At 36.9% G+C, this 27,955-nt stretch overlaps 1 protein-coding gene and 1 long non-coding RNA gene across 3 annotated transcripts in view; one reads left to right on the top strand and one right to left on the bottom strand.

The window, feature by feature from the left end:
* Positions 1-27,955, bottom strand: part of LOC133879635 (protein DETOXIFICATION 24-like) — a 100,381-nt gene that overhangs the window by 45,758 nt on the left and 26,668 nt on the right. The gene's annotated exons all lie outside the window — the stretch shown is intronic.
* Positions 17,685-21,555, top strand: LOC133880232 (uncharacterized). 2 transcript variants are annotated; one of them, XR_009902220.1, is made up of 3 exons: positions 17,685-17,861; positions 17,940-18,004; positions 21,231-21,555. It is a non-coding gene; the product is annotated as an uncharacterized LOC133880232 (long non-coding RNA). The 2 variants fall into 2 exon arrangements; XR_009902219.1 differs by lacking the exon at positions 21,231-21,555 and adding an exon at positions 18,704-18,728.

Raw genomic sequence — 27,955 nt, 5'->3', positions numbered from 1 at the left:
TAAACTCTAATCCTAAGTGCTAGACTATATATAGCTATAAACTCTAATCATGAGGGTACGTACTATATCTAGTCATAAACCCTAACCCTAATCCTCTATCCAAAAGTATATAATATATATATATATATATATATATATATATATATATATATATATATATATATATATATAGCTATAAAACTAAACCCTAAGTAAATGTACTATAACTATAACTATATATATATATATCGGAACAATCTAATTTTGAACTACTCATGATTTAATATATATATATATATACTTAAAAGTGTACAATAATGACACGTGAAAAATATATTGACATTATTATTCATTAAACGTAAAATCAATAAAATTATAACACATAGCCCTAAGTGTATATATTATATATACCTATAAACCCTAAAACCCAAACCCTAAGTGTATATACTATATATATCGATAAACCATAATCCTAAGTATATATACTATATATAGGTATAAACCCTAGCCCTAAGTGTATATACTATATGCTATAAACCCTAACCCTAAGGGTATGTACTATATATAGCCATAAATTTATGAGGGACTAAACTATAAGTATTTAATTCATTATGTAGCGCAGAACTCTAAAAATAATTGCATTTACTATATATAGACATAAATAAAAAGGTTACTGTATATAGTTTCTAAACCGTTTACATGCATGCATATCTATATATATAGTATTAATTATAGGTTTTTTAACTTTGTTATGTTTAAATTTTTTTTTTTTTTTTTGTTTCTAAACGTAGATGGTGTACAAAACTAAACCCTAATTTAAACTATTTAGTTTAATTATATATTTAGCACCAAATTTGTTTAATTATGCATATAGTACAATATGTAAATTAGGTTAGGGTTTACGTGCTTAATAGTATACTATATATATATAAATAAGGAACCTAAAAACTATAAATTCCAACCAACAAATTTACATATAGCATATAGTACAATATGTAAATTAGGTTAGGGTAATCTACACCGTATTTTTGGATTAGATTTGTATGATTAATAATGTAAGGAGTTTTTTTTTAAAATAATTAATACAACACAGAATTTTTTTTTTAATATATATTTGGCGAATTAATAAATTTTTGACACGTGTATTACTACACGTGTCCATTTGGACACGCATATGAAATACACGTGTCCAATTGGACGCGTGTATTCCATATGCGTGTCCAAATGGACACGTGTAGTAATACACGTGTCCATTTGGACACGCGTAAATAATACACGTGTCCATTTGGACACGTGTATTAAATACGCGTGTCCAAATGGACACGTGTATTAAATACGCGTGTCCAAAATGGACACGTGTATTACTACACGTGTCCATTTGGACACGCATATGAAATACACGTGTCCAAATGGACACGTGTATTATTTACGCGTGTCCAAATGGACACGTGTATGTAATACACGTGTCCATTTTGGACGGCTTCACAATTTGACACGTGTCTAAAATGACACGTGTCAAATTGGACGCGTGTCTACAGTAACGGGTACTGTAGACACGCGTCAAAATGAAGGTATTTTTGTAGTGTTTGTAATGACAAAAAAACTCTTCATAAAATTATTAAAATTAAAATATATATATATATATATATAAAATAACAAAAATTTATACAATAAAAAACAAAAATGAAAAAAATGAAAATGAAAATAAAAAACTGGTTTTTTTATTTTTAATTTTGTTTTCATAATTTTCAGTTATTTTTTTAATTTTTGTTTATTTTTCGCTTTTTTAATTTTCTTTAATTTTTTTAATTTTTTTAATTTTAATTTTTTGGTTCTTTTTTTTTTTGAATTTATAAGGACATTTTTTATTTATTCAAAAAAATTTAGGGTTATTTTTGTCTTTTTGTTGGTCTTAAAGAGAACATTGACAATATTTAATAATTTAAAGAGAACATGACACAATTAATAATTTGAAAACTAAAAAACATTAATAATTAAATAATAATTTAAGAGAGATCTAGTACTTTACTTTTCTCTTTTTAGTTTTTCCTTTTTCTTTGGGGGAGGTTGTGGTGAATCTCACAAAGTCCACAGTTACGGGACTGGTCAGTGCCAATTCAAACTGACGTTAATTATGGTCCTTATGGAGTTCAGTGAATATGGAAACAGGAATGTTATTTGCATTATAGGGGCACAAGACCCCTTACATGGGGTGGGCTCCCATATTGTGTCCATGTTGTATACCTGTAGTGCAAATAACAAGCCCATGAAAATTTGACAACCGGCAGAAATACAGCAGGTGGTGAAAACATGAAGTGTTTCCATAATAACCATGCATGCAAGGTGGCAGATGTTTCAAGAAAGTTGATTGGGATGTGATTTTCTATATATCTTACATCAATTTTACATCAAGATACATTAGGTGTGAAATTCATGTATATGAAATTCACCTATATGGGATCTGCATATATGGATCTTACACTCTATGTGTCTTGATGTAAAATTGATGTAGGGTAATTTGAAGTAGAAAAATCATTTTCCGTTGATTATTGTGGGCAAGTGTCAATTGGCTGACGTGGCAGGGCTTGGTGATGGGCAAGTTGATGCAGCCCATGCAGAACCCATAGGCCGAATCGGCACTAGGGATTCCAGGCCCACAGTGCATGGAGTTCAGGCTGCACCTGGAGAACGTAAGTATCAAGAAAGTCCAAAGGCAACAGGTGGAGGCTCTCTGAGGACGAGGAAGGGTCGGGATTTAACCAAAGACGAGTTTGCACCCATGCAGAAGAAGGTTTACATGGATAGAATAAAGCAGAAGATGGGCTTTGATGGTCTCTTTGTCGTAGAGCCGGTGGGGAGAAGTGAAGGATTGGCTTTAATGTGGAAGGAAGATTCTGCTCTTGAAGTTTACAACTATTTCCGAAGGCATCAATGCTCTAATAAAAAATGACGATGGCAACCCTATTTAGAAATTGACCGGCTTCTATGGTCATCCGGGTAGCACACGTAGATCGGAGTCTTGGGCCCTGTTACAACACTTAAAACACCTCCAACCTCTCCCTTGGTTATGAGTCGGAGATTTCAATGAAATCTTGGATAATACGGAGAAGGAAGGCCGAAGGGGCGAACATGAGACGGGAAGCCCAAATGGACGGTTTTTCGACCAGCTTTGGAGGTATGCCAGCTCAGTGATTTGGGCTATTCTGGGTCCCGTTTTACTTGGAGCAATAGGCGCACGGATGGATCATTTACCAGGGAGCGTTTGGATCGTGCGGTGGCAAATTTGGAGTGGTTTTCATGCTTCCAATCAGTGCAGGTAAGGACAATGGCAGCCCGAACCTCGGACCACTGCCCTATTCTGGTCAGTGGCAGTGAAGATGATGCTGCACCGCAGCACTACAAGCGTGGCTTCAGATTTGAAGCCAATTGGTTTACTAATCCGGAATGCCAGAAAATCATTCATGAAGCATGGGGCCCCGTAGGTCTGGGGGTACCTCCTACCCAAGTTGTCCAAAGCCGTCTCTCGTACTGCCAGCAAGCACTCTCACAATGGAGCTGTTGGAAATTTGGCAATGCAGGTAAACAGTTGAATAAAAAGACAAAACAATTGGAAGAGCTCCAGCAACGAGAAAGGCCTGAAAATGGGGTTGCCACTAGACAACTACAGGCTGAGGATATTAAGTGGAAACAAAGAGCAAAACATAACTGGTTTTGACATGGGGACAGGAATACACAATACTTTCATGCTTGGGCAAATCATAGAAGAAAAATCAATGGGATCCGTAGCATTTGTGACGGGGCCGGGAAGGTTTGAAGAAGCTTAAGGAGATTGGTAGAGCTTTCATAGGTTTCTATGAGGGCCTGTTTACTTCCTAGGGCCCAACAATGATTGATGAATGTCTGCAACACATACACGGTAGAGTAACCCATGCCATGAATGTTCAACTCTTGAGGCAGTTTACGGATGAGCAGGTTAACACAGCCCTAGCTCAGATGCATCCATTAAATAAATCTCTGGGACCCGACGGTTACTCGGCAGTTTTCTACCAAAAAGCATGGGGGACAGTAGGTCAACAGGTCATACTTGCCGATCTTGACTATCTAAATGGAGGCCAGTTCGATCCGGGTCTCAATGCCACAAACACTGTCCTCATCTCCAAATGTCAAGCACCTTCTAGGGTAACCGGTTACAAGCCTATCGGTCTTCGTAATGTTTTGTACAAATTGATAGCTTAGGTACTCGCTAATCATCTCAAAACTATCTTGCCTTTTATTATATCCCTGGAACAAAGTGCTTTCATTCTGGAAAGTTTGATTACTAACAACATCCTCGTGGCTTTTGAAGCTCTTCATACAATAGATTCCAGGTTAAAAGGTAAAGAGGGTTTTATGACGCTTAAGCTCGACATAAGCAAGGCCTACGACCTGGTTGAATGGGGTTTTTTGAAGGTAGTGATGTGTAAGATGGGATTTGTGGAACGGTGGATACAACTATTGATGAAATGTGTGACCAATGTTTCCTACTCTACACTTATTAATGGGCAGCCACATGGTAATATCCTACTCTCTCTTTTTGTCTCAAAATGACAAAGGGTAAACAGAGTATGAAAAAAAAAACACACAACATAATTACTAATATCCAAAAAACATGAATAAAAGTAAATTGTCTCAAGAGTAGCCCAAATAAATAGAAGTTTGTAAACCAAAACAACTGAAATAAATAAATAAATAAGTGATCACAGCACTTAATCATCATCAGCATCATAATTATGAGGCTCAAAGTGCTTGAGGCACTGTTTGATGTCGATCTGGCATTGCTCAACCTTGGCACCAATAGTGCTGGCCTCTCGCTGAAGTGAACTCAATGCATCCATAATCTGAGAAAAAATAGCATCAAAAGATGGAGAAGGTGGATTAGTCTGAGATGAAGAAGCTGCAATAGGATCAGCATGAACTGGAGAAACAGAAGGAGGAGACTTGGCTTCCCTCTAATCCCCAAAATGTAGTTGTGCATTGGCCTTCTTCACTATATGTTTTCCAAGGGTGTCCTTGGTTTTCTCCTTTGGCTCCAGGTATGTGATCTCTAGTACAAAGCTCATGTAGATCTTCGTGACTAAGCACACAAAAGGAAGACTTGTTTGATGCTCGTCTCACATTTCGAGCATAGTAAGCACAATGTGCTTGTAGAGGGAAAAAGGTACCCGCTGTATAAGGGCATATAGAAACCTAACTCTCTTGAGCACTAGCTCACTCTGTCGAGCTATAGGCCACAAATTGTGTTGCACAATCTTTGCAAGTAACTGATGAGGAGAGGAGAATACACCAATCTTGATTGACTGAGGGGCTTTATCTTGAGCTCAATGATGAGGATCAAAGAACTCAATCATCTCTTCCATAGAGGGGGAATCCACGAAATTTGGATAGAGAACACCCTCAAATGGCATTGGATCGGTCCCAATGAAGGAGCTGATGAGAGTAGCATTGATCCTGAAAGTCACTACTATGATTGTGGCTTGCAACGTGAGGCTGCTCTGCTCATCCTGAATTATCTCCATGTATCCATAAAAATCCTGGACCAATCTGGGATAGACAATGCTTGAGCAGCTGTAGAAAAACTGTCGATGATTCTCCTGGATCATTTGATCAATGAAGGAGAAGGGAGATACCATAACGTCGGCTCTAATGACGTTTCTCTCAATAATTACTTGCTTATGTTCTACCTTGGCTCTGGTAGCCTCCAAATCTGCCTCAATCCTCTGGCGGACTCAGCGTTGGGAACTGCTAGAACACATTGTTTAGAGAAAAATTTAAACACAAAAATTCCCATGAAAAAATAATACCAAAAACAAATTAGATTCTGTCAGTTCTAGAATTTTTTTGGCATTATAACAGTTGTAAATTGGATGCCCAAAAATTTATACAATGCAATTTTAGCAGTCCAAATAGCACAAATAAATCATACCAACTCCATCACACAGACAGAATAAATATTTTTCATGCATAATATCTCAAAAATATTCAAGATCAAATAATTCAATATTCTTAAGAAGCATCAAAACCTTTAAAAAGAACACAGGGAACAATAAAAATACCTAGAATGAGATAAAGTATGCAGAAAGAGACAAAAAAAGGTCGGAAACTCGGGAGAAATATGAGAGGAACCGCACAAAAATAGACAAAAATAAAAAATAAAAAAATAAAAATTTAAGGGGTGCAGCAGCTTGTGTGAGAAAGCAATGGATTTATGCATGTAGGGATTGTGTCCAGACATGTTACTAATTCTTCCAGAGATGAGACACTTCCCCTGAGATGAGACACTTTTCTTTTACTTAGTCCGTTTTGTGACCGTCTATTTCTGCAATGATTTGGTCACTTTCTCAACAGAATGTAGCGAATAAACTAACACGTCCCCATCGAGATCTCTACAAGAGCTCATCAAAATTGAGATTCCAACGAAACAAGAAATGATATAAATATATATCCTACACATCTCATTTTCAAATCTATTTTTGGATTTATGGGACCTACATTAGGTCCCACAAAATCAATGGTGGACTCGAAACTTTGCTGTAGGGAGATGTGTAGGGAATGTATCATCGAAGTGAAGGAAACTTTCATGAGCCAAGCACAACTTTACCGTATGAAAGTGTCATGCTTATTCACAACTCAAGCCATGATAATACTAAAAACATCCCATCATCGTAAGCTCATGACAGTAAATTCTGTTTCTTTTGTAGTTAAAAATTATATATTTATGTTTTTCTTTTGAATTGTTCAGGAATATGGTGGGATTTTTGTGGCAATAATCTCCCTAAATTACAAAAATATTCCATTTGAGTTAACCTTGTAGCTCTTCATTGTGCATGCAATTTCCGTCAGATGATTGTTCATTTCTAATGAATATAGAGATAATGGAAAGGTATAAATCCCTAAAAACAGAAATGATAGAGCCAATCATTCTTAACAAACTTGGTAAAGTTTCTGATGATGAATGGGATGATGAAAATTATGAATCTTCATTCGACGATTTCTCTACATTGCTCAGGGTGAGTTCATATTTTCGTGCTAAATTGATTATTTCATTTGCACAAAGAGGGGTAGATAATTTATGCTATGTTTTTGTTATTGACCTACTCCCACAACACGTCATTATAACGATATTAATGATAACGGTAGTGATGAGGTCAGTTCAACAAAGGATATACTTTCTAGAAAGTATTTTTAGAATTACTTGGCCCCGTGTGCTAGTAGTGGGTTTGGATTTCTCTTGAGAAAAATATATAATGTTCCTTTTGATTATAATACAACTCAAGTAGCGAAGTGGATAGTTTTATATATTTACAAGCATAAAGTTAATGTGTCAATAAGTAGAGTACACAAAAAGAAAGATTTTCTTGCTTCCGATTTTTCTATGCTCAAATCACTTTTAGAAGTTGAAAGTGAATTGCAAGCTTTCCAGGTATCTATTGTAACGTTGTCTAATGATTGGGGTAAGCCACTTAATGACAAGCAGGCAACAAACCTTTTTAGAGGTGCAAGCTTAATTGATCATGCTATTCGTTGCAAAGAATTTTGGAGTCGAGAGAAAATTGTAGCACAAGTTATGCAACCACTATTTCAAGCTCGTTGTCTGGTTCATTGTGATGGCCCAACATCAGGATACTTATATGAGATGATGGAAAGAGTACAAGATGCAGTTAAGCAATGTTGTGACAGTAATCAAGTCCTTTATGATGATATATGGAAAGTTTTAAATGAGGTTTGATATGATATTATTCGTCCAATACATGTAGCTGCTGGCTTTTTAAATCCTATTTACATGTGTAGTGAGAAATTTAAGGAGAATGTTGAAATGATGGATGGTGTAAACTATATGGTGGAACATTTAGTTGCTGTGGAAACGATGGTAGAGCCACATTAAGACCAGTAAGGGTCGTAGCCCCCTGCAATTGGATTTAAAATAAATAAATAATTTTATGAGAAAAATTTGTTTAAGTAATTGATTCATGTCCCCATCAAGATCTCAACAAGAGCTTGTCAAAATTGAGAATCCAACAAAACAAGAAATGATATAAATATATATCCTACACATCTCATTTTCAAATCTACCATTGAATTTATGGGACCCATAATAGGTCCCACAAATTCAATAATGGATTTAAAACTTTGTTCTACGGAGATGATCATGGAAGAGAAGGAAACTTTCATGAGCCAAGTACGACTTTACCGCATGAAAGTATCAAGCTTGTTCACAACTCAAGCCATGATAATACTAAAAACATCCCATCCTCTTAAGCTCAATATAATGGTAAGGTCTAAATCCCTAGAAACACAAATGATAGAGCCAATCATTCTTGACAAACTTAGTGAAGTTTCTGAGGATGAATGGATGATGAAAATTATGAATCTTCTTTCAATGATTTCTTTGCTTTGCTCGGGGTGAGTAGATATTTTCATATTAAATTGATTATTTCATTTGCACAAAGAGAGATAGATAAATTATGTTGTGTTATTGTTATTGACATTCTCCCATAACACGTCCTTATAACAACATTAATGATAACAGTAGTGATGAGGTTAGTTCAACGAAGGATATACTTTCTAGAAAGTATTTTTTGAATTACAAGAGCCCATGTGCTCGTAGTGGGATTGGATTGCTCTTGAGAAAAATATATAATGTTCCTTTTGTGTTTAATACAATTCAAGTCGCGGAGTGGATAGTTTAATATATTTACAAGCATAAAGTTAATGTGTCGATAAGAAAAGTACACAAAAAGAAAGATTTTCTTGCTTCTGATTTTTCCATGATCAAATCACTTTTAGAAGTTGAAAGTGAATTGCAAGCTTCACAGTTATCTATTGTAACATTGTCTAATAATTAAGGAAAGCCACTTAATGACAAGCAGGTAGCAGACCTTTTTAAAGTTGCAAATGTAATTGATCATGCTATTCGTTGTCAAGAATTTTGGAGTAATGGAAAAATTGTATCACAAGTTATGCAACCACAATTTCAAGCTCATTGTCTGGTTCATTATGAAAGCCCAACATCAGGATACTTATATGAGATGATGGAAAGAGTAGAAGATGTAATTAAGCAATGTTGTGACAACAATTACGTCCTTTATGATGTTATACGGAAAATTTTAAATGAGGTTCGATATGATATTATTCGTCCAATACATGGAGCAACTGCCTTTTAAATCCTATTTACATGTGTAGTGAGATATTTAAGGAGAATGTTGAAATGATTGATGGTATAAACTATATGGTGGAACATTTTGTTAGTTTGTAGTTGGCCGCATTCTGATTGGACAAAATCACATATATGTAAAGATGCTTTTTAACAAGGTTTTCGCTATTCAGCAATGTTTTCAAGAGATTTTGCACAGTTTGCAAGACAAAAAAATGCAGTTCCTTGTCAGCCGTCCGGACAACTAGTCTTTCCGTCCGGACACCCAGCTGTCCAAAGCTCCAGCCGTCCGGACGACGTGTCATACCGTACCATCATCCGTCCAGACGACATGGATTTCTGTTCGGACGCTCCTCTGTGTCAAGACGCTTCGAACTGCTCCAGCTTGCATCTGTCTGGACGTTTCAGCATCCCATCCAGACGACTCTCAGTGTTCGACCAGCTTTAGATTTTCTTTCCTAGTTCAAATATGGGAAGATTGATTCATCCGTCCGGACGACGTGGATTCCCGTCCGGACAAGCTCATCCATAAGGCAAGTATTGCAATTCAAATTCAACCGTCCGGATGCACGTACAACAGATATGAAAATTGCGTGTGGAAGATCAACCGTCCCGACGTCCATCACCATTGGCCGGACGCGCGAAGCCTTATATGGAAATTACTTGCAGTGGACGTGCGACCATCCCGACGATAGTGCATCACTGTCCGGACGCGGCTCTCAAACAAGAAAGATTTTCAAGAAAAATCTCAGAATTTCTGTGGTACAGTTGTCTGTCTAGACAGCCTATTACCACCGTCAGGACGACGCCCGTATTTATCAAAGCAGTCGCCCATTTGAACCCCCAGCCTATAAATAGAGGCCTCTGGGCTTGAGAACTGCAAGAATTCGGTAATGAATTCCATTAGAGCTTAGAGAGTTATTTTGTGAAGTTATTGAGCTGAGGATCTCTCTGAAGCTGTTGCTGTGTGCTGTTGCTACGCTTTAACTAAAGTCTATCTTAGGGGTCGGCCCTAAGGTAAAGGATTCCATTGAAGACCCTTTCAGGTAGGAGATCTGGTTGGGACGCGTTCGTGTTGGGTTACACGTTAGAGAGCAAGGTACGACCACTGCATCAGAGGTATGTGATTGTTACTACTTTGTATCTAGCTTTGTCTTCTGAATAGTGGGTATCCTGGGTTTGGTTGCCCCGGAATGATTTTTCTCATCTTGAGTTTCCACTTCGTTAACAAAAATTCTTGTGTTATTTATTTTCAACATTGTTATTTTTGTTAACACTTTAAGCACACACTTACATTATATTAGAAGTCAATTCCATTTTTCAATTGGTATCAGAGCTTGGTACACTCTGAGAAGGTTAATTTCTTGAGTGTTATTCTTGACTTCTATCATATCTAATTTGAGTATGGATAATGTTGCTTCTATTTCTTATGATATGTCTGCTCATAGAACCATGTTCATTAAGCCTATCATGTCTCATAATCATACTCAATCTGTTTGTGGGGGTAAAGGGGCAAATCAATCTATACCTACATGTCACCACTGTGGTATTATTGGTCATATTCGCCCAAACTGTTTCCAAATTAGGTCTCAGAAGCCTTGGAACAAAACTCTTGTCCCTAGAAAAGATAAACCAGGTTTTGAAGAACAAGTTAAAATGTTAAGTGATCAAGTTAAGCTCATTAGTGAGAAGTTAGCATATCTCACCCCTAATGAGCAAATATTTGTCCTGGTCAATAATCATAAGAAAACTTTCAAACAAGTCTGGGTCAAAAAGGAAGATAATATGTGTTTAATTTTTCATACTACACTGAAAATTCTTGATACTTGTTTGTGGTATTTGGATAGTGGTTGTTCTAAACACATGACAGGTGACAAGACTTTACTGAAAGAAGTTCAGATGGGCAAAGATGGACAGATCACCTATGGAGATGGGAGCCAATCCAAAGTCATTGGAAAAGGAATCATCGATATTCCAGGTCTCAGAACATCCCAGGAAGCTTTGTATGTAGAGGGGCTCAAGGCAAATCTCCTCAGCATCAGCCAATTTTGTGACACTGATTTGGTGGTGCAATTCTCCAAGAAGGAATGTAATATATTTGACAGTAGTGGCAAATGGCTTATAGGGGGAGAAAGAACTGCTGACAATTGCTATAGTTTTCCTGGCCTTACGATAGATCCTCAGATTTTCTGCAACAAGGCAACCATAGATGACAGTGAACTGTGGTACCAAAGGTTAAGGCATCTGAATTTTTTCGATATGTTAAAAATTGCAGGCAAAGACATTGTTAAAGATCTGCCCAAAATGGAGAAAACTGGGAAAGGAATCTGTGGTTCTTGCCAACTGGGGAAGAAGATTCAGGTTGAGCAAAATTGCCAGATTATGAGAATCTGCAGTGATCATGGAAGAGAATTCGAAAATTCCAAGTTCGAAGAATTCTGTCTCTCATATGGAATCAAGTAGGAATTTTCTTCTCCTATCACTCCTCAGCAGAATGGAGTTGTTGAAAGAAAGAACAGGGTAATTTAGGAGATGGCTCGTGTGATGATCCACTCAAAGAATCTTGCTTAACATTTCTGGGGAGAAGCAATGAACACTGCGAGTCATATTATCACCAGGGTCTACCTGAGACCTGAAACAAACAAGACTCCCTATGAAATTTGGCGAGGTAAAAAGCCCACTGTGAAGTACTTCAGAACCTTTGGAAGTAAATGTTATATCCTTCGTGACAGGGAGAATCTTGGAAAGTTTGATTTCAAGAGTGATGAAGGTATATTCTTAGGGTATTCCACAAACAGTCGTGCTTTCAAGGTCTTCAATAAAAGAACAAAGACTGTGATGGAATCTATAAATGTTGTTATTGATGATGAAGAAGTTGAAAGACCAAGCAGCAGGGAGGAAAATCAGATCGATTCAGTTGACCCAGCAGCAGCTTCAACTGATACAGTTAAGGCTTCTCCGAGTATGCCTCCAGATGAATCTCCTTCTTATCCCACGACTTCAGATACCACTCCCATTACTTCCGAAGATGAGGCTACTTCTGCTAATCCTCCTAAGCGATCATGGGTGAAGAACAACCATCCTTCTCAGCAGCTTCTTGGGACCATTGATGTGTTTTAAAATAGTTACTCGCAAGTGCACGAATCGTTTTTCAATATAGCGTTATGCAAGTGCGAGGTCGATCCCACAGGGAATTGTGTTGCGAAAATTAATCTCTATTCAAACTAATCCTACTTTAACCTAGTTCCAAATTTAGGGTTTTTTTGATAAAAGAAAACATGAACAAAAATAATGAAGATAAAGGGGCCTAGGGTTTCGGAATCCACACTCACCAAATCACAAGAACATAATCTCATGCTCATCACACATATTTTGAGGTTGTCACATTCAAATCTTAGGTATGCTCTATATTGCTTCAAAAATCATTTAGATCATTCAATGATTTCGTTCATAGCACAAATCACAAAGAGTACCAATTGAAATCCAAACATCCAATGTATCATTCAATCACAATGGATATCTTCATTCGAACCGATAAAACAATGTATTAGTCAAACGACGCACAATGAATGTCCAATGTTTTGATAGATGAAAAACCAAGCAACCGATTTAATGAAACTTATTCCACATCATCACTTGTATCCGGAAACCACAAGAGATATCAAAACATCATTTCAAGAAAATCGAAGTAGAACAATGAGAAATCAAACCCATAAACTCAAATAGCATGAACAAGCAAGAAACTCGGTTTCTCTTCAATGGTGAGGTCTCATCCTCAACCCCAAACGAAAATATTAGCTACACATGATAAAATAACTACAACTTAAAACATTAAAAGCATAAAAATCAAAGAGTTGCAAAGGAAAGAAATAAGCTACAAGAAGAAGAGAAGCAAGAAGTTATGTACAAAGAGGCTCATGCCTCTTCTCCTTCCTCTTGATTTTCAGCCTTGGTCTCCTTTTATAGCCAAGTGGTTTGTGTGGAATGGGTGAGTGGGTGTATGAGTGGAGAGATGAGTGATGAGTGTTTTATGGAATGAGTGGTGAGTGTTTTATGGAATGATGTTGAGTGGAAAAAAAGGTGATTAAGTGGCTGAGAATGTGGAGAAAAACGTGTATTGGCTCTAGCTTTGGGGAGACAAGGGATGAAGCAAAAGAAAAATAATAAGAGAGATGGTTCCGGATTTTCGGGATGATCCGACGACTGAAATTCAAACAGCCATATATTTTTCCACGCATCTCCAAATTGGCTGAAACTTGTTGCGTTGGAAAGCTGACATCTTGAACTTCAATTTAGACCTAAGAAACTCCCAAAACGGATATCTTTTGGTCCTGTTATGATCAGTCTAAATGTACTGGTCTGCTGCATCCGAATTTCCTTGTATTTTGCTTGAATTGTATCATTTCTCTCTTATTGTCCTACAAAATATAAAAACACTAAAACTAACCAAAGCATTAGAAAATAACAAAGCTAAAGGTTTAACTAATGTAAATTAAGGGGTCCAAATACACAATATTTGGTACTCATCAAATACCCCCAAACTTACATTTTGCTAGTCCCTTAGCAAAACAAAATGAAAAACAAAATCAAAGCATGAAACATAAATCCTCTTTCGTGGGAGACACGATTGCATTTAGCATATGCAACAAGCCTTTTAAACCCCTAGGACTCCCTAGTGGACGAGTGAAGTCTCGTGAGGGTTTGCCAGAAATGATACCCACAAACATTCAAACACTACGTTGTCAACGAGAAAAAGTTTTACCCAGACCATGGTTCATACATCATTGGCATGCTTAAAAAGACAAACCCCATCATAAACATCAACAGGGGATCCAATCATCAAATCACTCATAAATGGACAGTTAAGACATCACATTTCCTCAAAAGTGTAGAGTGAAATCAACATGCAATTATGAGGTTTCATTTTAATCTCAAGATAAGTACTTCAAAAATCATTGGAATCCCTATCAAATGAAACAACCAAGGCAAGATATGCAAATTATTTTATTTTATTTATATATATATATTTTTTGTTTTTTTTTTTTGTTTTTTGTTTTTTTTTTAATATGTTGGCTGTGCAATGCTCGGCTCCCTTAAGCTTTCTAATTGACCCATGTAACGAGTGTTGGGCCAGTGGCTCCCAAACCAAATGGTCTTAGGGCACTAGATGTAGAAACATCCCTAAGGGCTTAATTACTCAAGTCAAAAAGACTACGAAGCCAAACTAGCCATACAATTAACCAAATTGAAATTCTCACCTTTTGACGCGAACACTCAATGCTTAGTGAGGCAAGAGGCCCGGTTACTCAGTGAAAAACTCAAAATGATCTTCTTTTTCTTTTTTTTCTTTTTTTTTTTTAAATATATATATATCTTGCAAGCCAAGGTTATTTATCAATAAGTCATCCAACAACTCTCAAAATACACAATTAAGCACAAATTCATACCCCACAAATTACATGCTAACGTGCTCGTGATAGTTCAACTCAAGTGAAATCTTACTAGCCCAAAAATAAGTCAAAAGACTCAGATTCCTAAAGACATGATGTGTTCAAAAACTTAAGCAAGCCGATGAAATGCAAACCACAGCTATGACTTAACTCAAACTTGACAACATAATTTTTTTTTTTTTTTAATTAAAACATTTTAAGAACAAAATGACAACTAAAAATAACTAAAAACAATTAGAAAAATTAAACAAACACACAAATGGAAACTTAAACAAACAGAAAATTTAAACAAACAAACAAATGAAATAAACAAACAAACAAATGGACAGAGTGCTTTTCCATACCCCCAAACTTGAATTACACATTGTCCGCAATGTGTAGTGTAGAAATACATTACCAGAAATACGGAAACATCGAGGTGTGAAAGGTCAAGGCGTCCCCCAAACTTAAACACAAAAACACCTGTCAACAAAAACTGACAGCAACATTTCTCATAGACACAAACATCAAAATGTTAGTTGCTGTCAGAAACGAAAATAAAATGAAAAGAAATAAAAATGAAAGAAATCAACTGTACAAAAAGGTAAGAGAAAACTTACAGCGCCTTCCCCGATCATGTGGATGTCCAACCAATCCCTTCCACCCTTTCTTCTTAAAGAATTGATGTCCCTCGAGAGAAATGTTTCGCCATCTTATGTAACTAACTTGCTTGCTTCGAAGGATCTTTGTAGGACGATGGTTCCTAGATTTGCGCGGTTGTGTGCATAGATCCTTGACAGTTTTGGCATAAGATGGCTCTTTGAGACATGTAAGAATTAAAGCTTGGGGCTCATGAAATGTCTCAAGAGGGATGGTGATGAAGGAATGAGCTTCAGTACTCATTCCGTATTCGGATGTATTTGGATTGGGCGGGGGCGCTGCTTGCTCCGGGTGCTCCTCTCTTCCTTCCCCTCTGATGCTATCCACAGTTTCTTCATTCTCCAATAAAGTGATGGCAGGGACATGCTCATGATCAGAATGGCTAGCATCATCCTCATCAATCATGTAGTGCCCTTGAGCCATCAGCTGAATTTGAAGCTCTTCTTCCTCCAGTCTGTTAAACTCAGCAACCAGATATTCGAACTGTCCTTCTATCCTGGCAATCGCCTGAGTGTTTTCCAAGGTAGCATTATTCACGTCACTAATAGCCTGCTTCACTTCATTAATTGTTTGGCTTGAAAACTGCATGAAGGCCTTGAGAGTGTCTTCTAAAGTGGACTGTGAAGAAGAGGCTGGCTAAGAAGCAAAGTTATTCAACCTACCAGTGAAGTAGCTAATCAAGTCTCCTATAGCTGCTACCTTGCTCAAACAGAACCCAAGAAAGTTGATGAAGCCCTACAAGATGAAGGTTGGGTGTATGCCATACATGATGAGCTCCATCAATTCACTAGAAATGATGTTTGGACCTTGGTTTCTTGTCCTGCAGAACAGAATATCATTGGTACTAAGTGGATCTTCAAGAATAAAATAGATGAACATGGTACTGTTATTAGGAATAAAGCCCGTCTTGTTGCCCTAGGATACATTCAGATAGAGGGAGTAGACTTTGATGAAACTTCTGCCCCAGTTGCCAGGTTAGAATCAATCAGAATTCTTCTCTCCATTGCTTGTCATCTTGGTTTCAAGTTGTATCAGATATATGTAAAGAGTGCATTTTTGAAGGATGTTCTTCAAGAAGAAGTTTATGTAGAATAGCCGAAGGGTTTTCAAGATCCTCATCATCCCCATCATGTGTACAAGCTGAAAAAGGTTTTATATGGGCTTAAGCAGGCTCTTCGGGCATGGTATGAGCGTCTCACCACTTATCTCCTGGCTAAGGGATTTATAAAGGGACAAGCTCATCGAACCTTATTCATCAAAAATCAAGGTACTCACAAACTCATTGCTCAAATCTATGTTGATGACATCATTTTTGGAGCTACCTTAGACTCTCTTGCCCACGAGTTTTCTGAAGAAATGAAGCAGGAATTTGAGATGAGCATGATTGGTGAGCTGAACTATTTTCTTGGCCTTCAAGTCAAGCAAACTGCTGAAGGCATCTTTATCTCTCAGTCCAAGTATGCCAAGGATCTGGTCAAACGGTTTGGTTTGGATGGAAAAAGTCGTGCCCGAACTCCCTTGAGCACCAGTGTCAAGATTAGTAGTGATCTTGCAGGAAAATCCGTTGATCCATCCCTTTACAAAAGTATGATAGGGAGTCTCTTGTATCTTACAGCCAGCCGACTAGACATTGCCTTCAGTGTGGGAGTTTGTACTCGCTTTCAGGCAAATCCTAAGGAATCTCATCTCACTGCAGTTAAGCTGTAATGTCCGGGACATTATTTAATAATTAAAGTATAAATTTGGATAAATAATTGATTAAACTTAATTAGGTATATTTAAATGCAAGAGGATATTTTTAAAGACCAAAATTTATAAAATGAGTTTATTATGATTAAATAAAAATAAATTTATTTAGTGTGGTTAAACAAAGTGTTTTATTTTTATTTTATGAATTTGTAAATGGTAGTCCTAAAAAGAATAGTTTTGAAGTCCAAAGAAATAGAAAAATAAATAAATTAGAAATTAGAAATATAAAAGAAAATAGAATACAAATGAAATCATAAAGGAAATTAGGAAAGAAAATTTAAAAGAAAAGAAATTAGAAAATAAAATGAAATAATATGTATATGTTTATAGAAAAAAAAAAAAAAAAAAAAAAAAAAAAAAAAAAAGAGGCCTCATGGCCTTTAAAGCAAAAGGGCCATACGGCCATTACCTTTAATAATGGCCAAGTGGCCATTAAAATAATAACAAACGAAAAAAGAAAAGAAAAGAAAAGAAAAATGGTGTAAAAGAAAAGTTGAGGAAAAGAAAAAGAAAAATTAAATTAAGAAGGCATGTTGTAAAGTGAAGGGCTGCCTGGCCCTTCACGAAAAAGAAGAATGGAAGGGCCATCTGGCCCTTCCCAAAGAAAAAAAAAAAAAAAAAGAAAGAAAAGGGAAGTGTGAGGCGCACATGCGCCTCACTTAAAAACAAAAGGGAAAAGAGCAAACCTCTTTCCATCAGACCCGAGAGAGAAACAAAATAAAATGGAGACATTTTCCTTAAGCTTTTTTCATACAAAAACCTTGATCCACGAAGATCCAACGGTCCGATCTTCGATCCGTCTTCGAAAATGTGATCCTTGCACTCGGATCTACGTTTCTACCGATTGGTTTGAGGTATTTTCACAAACTCTTGGTCTTTAAGATTTTAGATTAAATCTAAAGATATGTGAGTTTAATTTTATGTGTTCTTAGGATGTGTTATGAAGATCTTGCTAAACACTCTCCAAGTGTTGGATTTACATTTGGTGAAATTTTTGGTGAGTTTCTTCAAACCCTAACTTTTAGGTTATGTATTTTAATTGCGATTTTTGTGTCTAATCCTAAGTAAACCTTATAGGTTAGTGTTGTTAGTGTTTAAATATCAATATTATATTGTGAGTTAGTAAAATAAATTATGGGTTTAAGTTTGGAAGCTATAATTTGATTGGTTAAATTAATTTAGGATTTTTAAGTGTTTAAAACCTAAATTGTTAATTTGTAAAAAAATAAGTATTTATGGGTTATGTTTTAATGTTAGTAAAAAAAAATACATAATTATAGGTATTTAGTTTAAATAGTATTTTCAAGTTTAACCCTAAGACTTTTTATGGGTTAATGTTATTTTAAATGTGTTAATAAATTATGTTAATAAGTAAATAATTATTGTAAAAGATTAATGAAAATAATTTTAGGGTTAATAATATTAGTAAAAATAATTTATAGATTAGTGAATATAACTTGGGATTAATATTTGATGTTATAGGTAATTATTTTAGATGGTAATTTTAATGTCTAACCTCAAGTAAATACTTTGGGTTGGTGTTAATTGAGTTTAGTTAGTGTATAGATTTATGGGTGTGTAATTGGGACCCTTAAAATATTATGGGTTTTCCAACGGTTTAGCCTTGAGCGATTCAAGTGCTAATTAGGGTGTTAATTATTTAAAATGCTAAATAGTGCAATGTGTTATTTCATAGTGATACATTGCAAGGTGGTGTTTAGTGATGTGTTTTAAAATAGTTACTCGCAAGTGCACGAATCGTTTTGCAATATAGCGTTATGCAAGTGCGAGGTCGATCCCACAGGGAATTGTGTTGCGAAAATTAATCTCTATTCAAACTAATCATATTTTAACCTAGTTCCAAATTTAGGGGTTTTTGATAAAAGAAAACATGAACAAAAATAATGAAGATAAAGGGGTCTAGGGTTTCGGAATCCACACTCACCAAATCACAATAACCTAATCTCATGCTCATCACACATATTTTGAGGTTGTCACATACAAATCTTAGGTATGCTCTACATTGCTTCAAAAATCATTTGAAATATTCAATGATTCCGTTCATAGCACAAATCACAAAGAGTACCAATTGAAATCAAAACATCCAATGTATCATTCAATCACAATGGATATCATCATTCAAACCGATAAAACAATGTATTAGTCGAACGACGCACAATGAATATCCAATGTTTTGATAGATCAAACACCAAGCAATCAATTTTAATGAAACTTATTCCACATCATCACTTGTATCCGGAAACCACAAGAGATATCAAAACATCATCTCATAAAAATCGAAGTAGAACAATGAGAAATCAAACCCATAAACTCAAATAGCATGAACAAGCAAGAAACTCGGTTTCTCTTCAATGGTGAGGTTTCATCCTCAACCCCAAACGAAAATATTAGCTACACATGATAAAATAACTACAACTTAAAACATTAAATTAAAAGCATAAAAATCAAAGAGTTGCAAAAGGAAAGAAATAAGCTACAAGAATAAGAGAAGTAAGAAGTTATGTACAAAGAGGCTCATGCCTCTCCTCTCCTCCCTTGATTTTCAGCCTTGGTCTCCTTTTATAGCCAAGTGGTTTGTGTGGAATGGGTGAGTGGGTGTATGAGTGGAGAGATGAGTGATGAGTGTTTTATGGAATGAGTGGTGAGTGTTTTATGGAATGAGTGGTGAGTGTTTTATGGAATGATGTTGAGTGGAAAAAAAAGGTGATTAAGTGGCTGAGAATGTGGAGAAAAACGTGTATTGGCTCTAGCTTTGGGGAGACAAGGGATGAAGCAAAAGAAAAATAATAAGAGAGATGGTTCCGGATTTTCGGGATGATCCGTCGACTGAAATTAAAACAGACATATCTTTTTCCACGCATCTCCAAATTGGCTGAAACTTGTTGCGTTGGAAAGCTGACATCTTGAACTTCAATTTAGACCTAAGAAACTCCCAAAAAGGATATCTTTTGGTCCTGTTATGATCAGTCTAAATGTAGTGGTCTGCTGCATCCGAATTTCCTTGTATTTTGCTTGAATTGTATCATTTCTCTCTTATTGTCCTACAAAATATAAAAACACTAAAACTAACCAAAGCATTAGAAAATAACAAAGCTAAAGGTTTAACTAATGTAAATTAAGGGGTCCAAATACACAATATTTTGCACTCATCATTTAGGAGACCTAATGATTAAATCCGCGCAGTCAAGGTGAGTATTCTACTCACTGAGAAGTATTATTTTCTAAAATGATGAATTGCAAAATATATACTGTTTTACAAACCTGAACCAACTGTATGTTGATTATTAATTGTTTTGGATGATTTGAGTACTTTGGAGTATATTGAAATATTGATGATGTTTTGAACTATGAATATGATTGGTGAGTTTAGAGTGAGTATAAAGATTTAAGTTATGCAAATTGTGAAAGAAATGACATGTTGAATTGATTATGTTTTGTAAAGAAAGCATGTGTTAAAGGCATAATTCATAAAATGAAATGTATATTGTGTATATTGTTTTAAAGCATGATGCATATGCATATGAACGCTAAACGTGCATCGAAGTGAAGTTCACGACTCACGGGAAACAATGCTTGGGGTAATTCCCATGATGCTTGGGGTAACCCATGATGCTTGGATTTATTTCCATGATGCTTGGATTTATTTCCATGATGCTTGGGGTAACCCATGATGCTTGGATTAATTTCCATGATGTGCATTGCATAATCATTCATAGCATGGTTTTGATGAGTGATGTTTTTATATTATGAGTAGTTTTGCTATACGTATTGGTATGCATAAGAGTTTTAATGGAAAAGAGCTTATGTATATTTCTATCGGATAGTTGCATGATTTAAATGCCATTGATTTCTAACGTAAGGATTATGTAAACCTAAGCAAATAAACCTTAAAGTATTATCGTAGGTGAGGTCGTACGTAGTTGTTTCTACAACAGAACTTCTGCGTATAATCTTAGCTGCCAAGTATGTTCAAATGTTTTCTATTAGCCGGTGTGTGCTATATCAGCTATGGGGGTTTTCAAACAAAAGTTTATAAAATTGGTGGCTGTTATAGTGTACGCATGACTAGAAAAGAAAAGTTGGTTCTTTGCGAAAACTCAGTGAATAGTATACCTCTGAGGTCTTAGTATATTTATGTATGCTAAGATGATGGGCTCATAATTCCACCTATACGGATGTGGCAAACCCCCACAACCGTATAGATGTTCCTTTGGCTGCAGGTACTCCGGTCATAGGGGAGAGTGTTGTAGATGTGCACTTGGGATAATATGACCGAAGCTCGCCGCGACAGTCGTAATGGTTGGACCACAGTTGTCCACTATTTTATAGGTTTTGTTTATGGCTGGTGACGCTTTAGTCACTTGTTATTGTATAAGCCATTCCTGTTGTTTAAATATTATGTTGATAGGACTTAAACATATAGATGTTAAATGGCTCTGTATTGTAAATAATTTGTAATATATTTATAAGCTATGCTTTTTGCTATATTCAGGTTTATGTTTCCGCTGCATAGTTAGTTATATGTTATACTCTGATTTACCAGGTGTATTTATTATGGGATATATACCATATGTTGGCTTTGCGACGCATCGTCGTGCCACTGTGAGGACTTGTTTATGTTTGTATATATATATAAAAAAAAAAAAAAAAAAAAAAAAAAAAAAAAAACGGGTCGTCACATAAGCATATCATCAGTGTTAGTTTTTGTGTTGGCTGCATTCTGTTGGACAAAATCACTTCTAGGTAATGTTGCTGCTTTCACAGGGATGCTGCTTTATCCAGAGTCTACTCTTCAGCTATGTTCTTCGAGAAGATTCTGTGAAGTTTTCAAGGATTTATTTTGGTTCCCTGTCAGCCGTCTGGACGCTCATCAGTCAGCAACATCTGTCCGGAAGATGAAATCTTTCTGTCCGAACGCCCATCAGTGTCTAAAAGCTTCGAACATTTCAAGATTGCATCCGTCCAGACGTAATGGCAAATCGTCTGGACACTCTTTAGAGTTCGAGAAAATCCCAATGGTTCAGTGCATCCGTCCAGACGATGTGGTTATACCGTCCGGACGCCATTCAGTGTTTGACAAGAATTAGGGTTTCTTCCTTAAGACACAGTTATGGAAAGACGGCTGCTACCGTCCAGATGATGTGTGATGCCGTCCGAACGATGTCCTCTATAAGGCAAGAACGTGCATACCAAGTTCAACCGTCCGGCTGTCAGCCTTCATGGTCCTGACGATCAAGCTTTATATATGGAAATTGCGTGCACTAGTTCAACCATCCGGACGCTCCAAGCCTTATTATAGTAATTTCGTGCAGCCGAAGTACAACAGTTCAGACGCTAGGGCAACACCGTCCAGACGCGGCCTATTATGGAAGCTTCCGATGCTATTTTGGAAAGGCGGTTGCAGTTGACCGTCTGGACGCTCGGTCAAGCCGTCCGGACACCTTCCGGTATTTTAGTCATAACGTTTTACTCAAATATCGGATTGGGATGAAATTGGCGTCGTTGGAAAGCTTAGAAAAAATGCTGTCAACTGACTATCCGGACGGCCACTAGAAGCGTCCGGACAGACCCCGTCCAGATGGAAAGATTTGCCCGTCCAGACGGCCCTGCAGAAAATTCCAGAATTACTTTTCGGACAAGAAAAACTTGACCCGTCCGGACGGTCCTGGCTCCCGTCCGGACGCGCGTGCCCCAGAATCTGTTTTTGACTTAATTTTAGGTTTCCAAAGCCAATAAATAAGAGGCTTGAGGCATGCTTTCAACACAGAATTTGGTGGTGAATTCTCTACAGCTTACAGACGTGATATTTCCTCTAAAGCCTTGCCAAGTGTGTGATTTGATCAGCTGTGAAGTCTATCTTAGGGTTTGGCCCTAAGGTAAAGGATTCCATTGAAGACCCCTTCAGGTAGGAGACCTGGTTGGGAAGCGTTCGTGTTGGGTTATACGTTAGAGAGCAAGGTACGACCACTGCATCAGGAGTATGTGAGTGTTACTGCTTTGTATCTAGCTTTGTCTTCTGAATAGTGGATATCCTGGGTTTGGCTGCCCCGGAGTGGTTTTTCTCTTAATTGAGTTTCCACTTCGTCAACAAAATATTTGTCTCCTTTAAATTTCGCATTTAATATTTTGTTGCACACTGTTCACACACACTGTTAAATTTAGAAGTCCATTCAATTTTCAATCAGGTATGTAAATGATACCCTTCTCTATGGCATTTGGTATTCTAGATAAGCAAACCTTGTTGTTGTAGGATACTCTAATGCAGATTGGGCTGGAAATGCTGATGATAGAAAGAGCACCTCGAGAGGATGTTTCTATGTGGGGAACAATCTTGTATCCTGGATGAGCAAGAAAAACAAGCCTTTATATCTCTCTCCACTGCTGAGGCTGAATATATTGCTGCGGGCAGCTGTTGCACGCAATTGTTGTGGATGAAGACACTACTAGGTGACTACGGATTCTCTGAAGATACCATGATTATCAACTATGATAATACTAGTGCTATAAACATCTCCAAGAATCCTATTCAGCACTCTCGGACTAAGCACATCGACATCAGACATCACCTTTTGCGTGGCCTTGTGGAATCCGAGGTAGTATCTCTTTCTTTCATCCCTACTGAAAACCAATTGGCTGACATCCTTACCAAAACTCTAGATGGTAGCAGGTTTGAGTCTCTTCGGAAAGCCATTGGTGTTTTGTAACATGTCTTAGACATGTTTTTCCATGCTAGTATAAGACTTTTTGTTGTTGTGTTTCTTAAAGTCTTGTCTAGCATGTTGTCTATAAAAAAATAAAATAAATAAATAAATAAATTTTGGGTTTTGTAGCAGGGTAGTTATTCACAAGGTATGTCAACTATCTCATGTATCTTTTCTGGTTTACTAGTTCATTGAGCTTTGATGTATTATGCTTACATGTGGCTGAGAACATAAGTCTGACATATGCAAAGTTTTTCCTACTCATTGTTTTGTTTGATAGTTGCTTGCCTCATATGATGACTTCGTACACTATCCTAGGCTCCCCAAAGGTGCGTACTTTTCTTTCTCTGACTCTTTGCTCCTAAAAATTCTGGATAAGAGAAGAGGTTTTTGATAAGATGATCAAATTAACCACATGCTAGTTGAACCTTGAACCTAAAAACTCTGGCTTTCCCTCTAGATTGCAGCACCATAAGAATCAAGCGGTAAAACATATAAATTTTGCACTTTAAATTGTCTAATCACTGCTTATGTGCTAAACTTGCAATATGCCTTGCCCTTTACGTGCAAGTAAAATTTACCTTGTCCTTCATTGTACAAGTAAAACAATTAGTTGCTGCATCTCAGGGAGAGTGTATCAGATGAGGGTGGCTAGGCCCTAGTAAGTTATAAGGTTTAACTTTTGACTAATCTTGCATTGATTTTCTCTCTTGTCTAGAAAATCTGGTTGCTTCTTGTCACATTTGTAAAAATCAAACCTTATGGGAAAAGAGTCTTCACACAAACACGCGTTGCATGAGTTGAGCAAGCTATTTTCATTATTATGTTTGCAGGGTAATCTTTGTATATGTTATACTTGTCTATCAACTCCATGTTTGCATAATTTTGACTTGCTTCTTGACTGATTTTTTAGACAGATATACATGCGTGAGCTACTATAATTGTGAAGAACCTAACCTTGTTGCTTTTCTCTTTTCAATAACTTTTTCAGTCCATGTTGGTTTAATTTTTAGACTATATTACTCTGTTTACCCTGGTCCTTCTGAGACCGTTAGGGGGAGTAATTTTTTGTGTTGATTTTTTTTACTCTGTTTACCCTTTGTCCCTTTGTGACAAAAAGGGTAAGTAATTTTTATTTGGACCGGGAATGTATTTCCAAACTGGTCAAGTGATTTTTGTCCCAAAATGGCCAAAGGGGGAGTTTGTTAGTTTGTCATTGGCCACATTCTAATTGGACAAAATCACTTATATGTAAATATACTTTTTAACAGGGTTTCCGCTATTCGGCAATGTTTTCAGGAGATTATACACAGTTCCCTGCTAACCGTCCGGACGACATGTCATACCATCTGGACGCTCATTAGATTAAAGCATCATCTGTTCGGACAACGTGGATTTCAGTCCAGACATTCCTCTATGTCAAGAAGCTTCGAACTTCTCTAGCTTGCATCCGTCCGGACGTTTCAGCATCCTGTCTGGACGACTCTCAATGTTCAACCAGCTTCATATTTTCTTTCCTAGTTCAAATAAGGGAAGATTGATTCATCCGTCCGAACGACATGGATTCCCGTCCGAACGTGATCATCCATAAGGCAAGTATCACAATTCAAATTCAACCGTCCGAACGACATGGATTCCTGTCCGGACGCGCGTACAACAGATATGGAAATTGTGTGTAGAAGATCAACCGTCCGGACGTCCATTACCATGGTCTGGACACGCGAAGCCTTATATGGAAATTACTTGCAGTGGACGTGCGACCGTCTGCACAACAGTGCATCACCGTCCAGATGTGGCTCTCAAACAGGAAAGATTTTCAGCGAAAATCTCAGAATTTCTGTCACACAGTTGTCTGTCCGGACGGCCTATGACCACCGTTTGGACGGCGCTTGTATTTATCAAAGCAGTCGCCCATTTGAACCTCCAGCCTATAAATAGAGACCCATGGGCTTGAGAACTGCAAGAATTCAGTACTGAATTCCATTAGAGCTTAGAGAGTTATTTTGTGAAATTATTGAGCTGAGTTGATCTCTCTGAAGCTATTGCTGTGTGTTGTTGCTGCGCTTTAACTGAAGTCTATCTTAGGGGTCGGCCCTAAGGTAAAAGATTCTATTGAAGACCCCTTCAAGTAGGAGACCTGGTTGGAAGGCATTCATGTTGGGTTACACGTTAGAGAGCAAGGTACGACCACTGCATCAGAGGTATGTGAGTATTACTACTTTGTATCTAGCTTTGTCTTCTGAATAGTGAATATCCTGGGTTTGGCTGTCCCGGAGTGGTTTTTCTCAACTTGAAATTCCACTTCGTTAACAAAAATTCTTGTGTTATTTATTTTCAGCATTGTTATTTTTGTCAACACTTTAAGCACACACTTGCATTATATTAGAAGTCAATTCCATTTTTCACATTTAGTTGTCGTGGAAGCTGTGGCACACCAATATTAATTCATTTTTTAAATAAACAAATATTTAATAAGAAAATTTGTTATGTAATTTATCTACGTCCCCATTGAGATCTCAACAAGAACTCGTCAAATATACATCGTACCATTGGATTTATGGAACTCACATTAAAGGATTTGAAACTTTACTTTACGATGATGTGTAGGGGATGTATCATGGAAGAGAAGGAAACTTGCATGAGCCAAGTACCACTTTACCACATGAAAGTATCAAGGTTGTTCACAACTTAAGCCATGATAATACTAAAAACATCCCATCCTCCTAAGTTCAGTATAATAAATTGTGTTTTTTTTGTTGGTAAAAATTATATATTTTAAGTTATTCTTTTGAATTGTGTAGGAGTATGGTTGGAATTTTGAGGCAATCATCTCCCTGAATTACAAAAATATGCCATTAGGATTTTGAGTCAACCTTATAGCTCTTCATTGTGCAAGCAATTTCCGTCAGATGATTGTGCAATTCTACTAAATATAGAGATAATAGAAATGTATAAATCCATACAAACACAAATGTTAGAGCCAATCAATCTTGACAAACTTGGTGAAATTTTTGATGATGAATGGGATGATGAATATTATCAATCTTCATTTGATGATTTCTCTACATTTCTCATGGTGATTTGATATTTTGGTGCTAAATGGATTATTAAATTTGCACAAATAGGGTTAGATAATTTCCGTTGTGTTTTTTCCCTTGACCTTCACTCCAACACGTCATTATAACGACATTAATGATGACGGTAGTGATGAGGTTAGTTCAACAAAGAATATGCTTTCCAGAAAGTATTAATGAATTTATTAGACCTTGTGTGCTAGTAGCAGGATTGGATTGCTCTTGAGAAAAATATTTAATGTTCCTTTTGTGTTTAATACAATTCAAGTATCAGGGTGGATAGTTTTATATATTTACAAGCATAAAGTTAATGTATCGATAAGAAGAGTACACAAAAAGAAAGATTTTCTTGCTTTTGATTTTTCCATACTCAAATCACTTTTAGAAGTTCGAAGTGAGTTGCAAACTCTGCAGGTATCTATTGTATGTTGTCTAGAGTTTGGGGTAAGCCACTTAATGACAAGTAGGCATCAGACTTTTTTAGAGGTCCAAACTTAATTGATTATGTTATTCGTTGCAAGGAATTTTGGAGCCGAGGCAAAATTGTAGCACAAGTTATGCAACCACTATTTTCAAGCTCGTTGTCTGGTTCATTGTGATGGCCCAACATCAGGCTCGAGGGCATTAGGCCCCACGGCATCAAGCTTTTCGGCACTATGCTCCTCAGCATCAGCGGCAACCGCAGAGATTTGTTCCTGCCAATCAGACAAACAAATCAAGGCACCACATGAAGAAACTGCAGAAGGTTAAGGGTGATCAATTCTATAGAGAACTATCAAGGTTGTTGCAAAGCATGATAAAGTGGATGGATCATCAGATGAAGTTCTGTCAACAACCCCTACAAGGAAGGCAGGCATGGGTAAGAAAGAATGAAGATGTTCACCCCTTAAGGGGGAGTGGACTCACCTAGATGGTAAGGGTACACATGCCTATAATTTGGTTCCTAATCCTAGAGCATCAAGTTTGATTGCATTGCATTATTTTCTCCTTGACATATATTTGATTGCCTTGCAATCTAGGAACCATTATTGTTTTATCCCCCCATTTCTCTTGTTGTTCTTGAGAAAGTTATGCATGTACTATTTGGGGATGACAGAAAAGGCACGTTGGGCGGCTCCCTTTTCTGTCTTGGTTTTTTTGACCCTCTCTCCT

This window comes from Alnus glutinosa, chromosome 10, assembly GCF_958979055.1.
Source record: "Alnus glutinosa chromosome 10, dhAlnGlut1.1, whole genome shotgun sequence".
NCBI lineage: Eukaryota > Viridiplantae > Streptophyta > Magnoliopsida > Fagales > Betulaceae > Alnus > Alnus glutinosa.
Note: the sequence above shows the minus strand (reverse complement) of the source record. Positions and strands in the feature narration are given on the sequence as shown.